We start from the raw sequence: 202 nt of genomic DNA on the forward strand, positions 1-202 counted from the left end.
CCTGAATTCTTCTTTACCACCTTCAAGATTTCATGATTCCAATTCAGCTGCTGACATTATACAGGGGACTTATCTGTCCTTATATAAAGTGTGATTCTTGCATTTGGGGTAACGTCTCACTTGTTATTCAAAAGTAAAGTGAATTTCAAAGCTTTCCGTTTTATTAACACTTGCTTTCTTACATAATACTTTCATGGTGACA

The sequence above is a fragment of the Oratosquilla oratoria genome, chromosome 29, assembly GCF_046742065.1.
Source record: "Oratosquilla oratoria isolate Oo_2021 chromosome 29, ASM4674206v1, whole genome shotgun sequence".
Lineage (NCBI taxonomy): Eukaryota > Metazoa > Arthropoda > Malacostraca > Stomatopoda > Squillidae > Oratosquilla > Oratosquilla oratoria.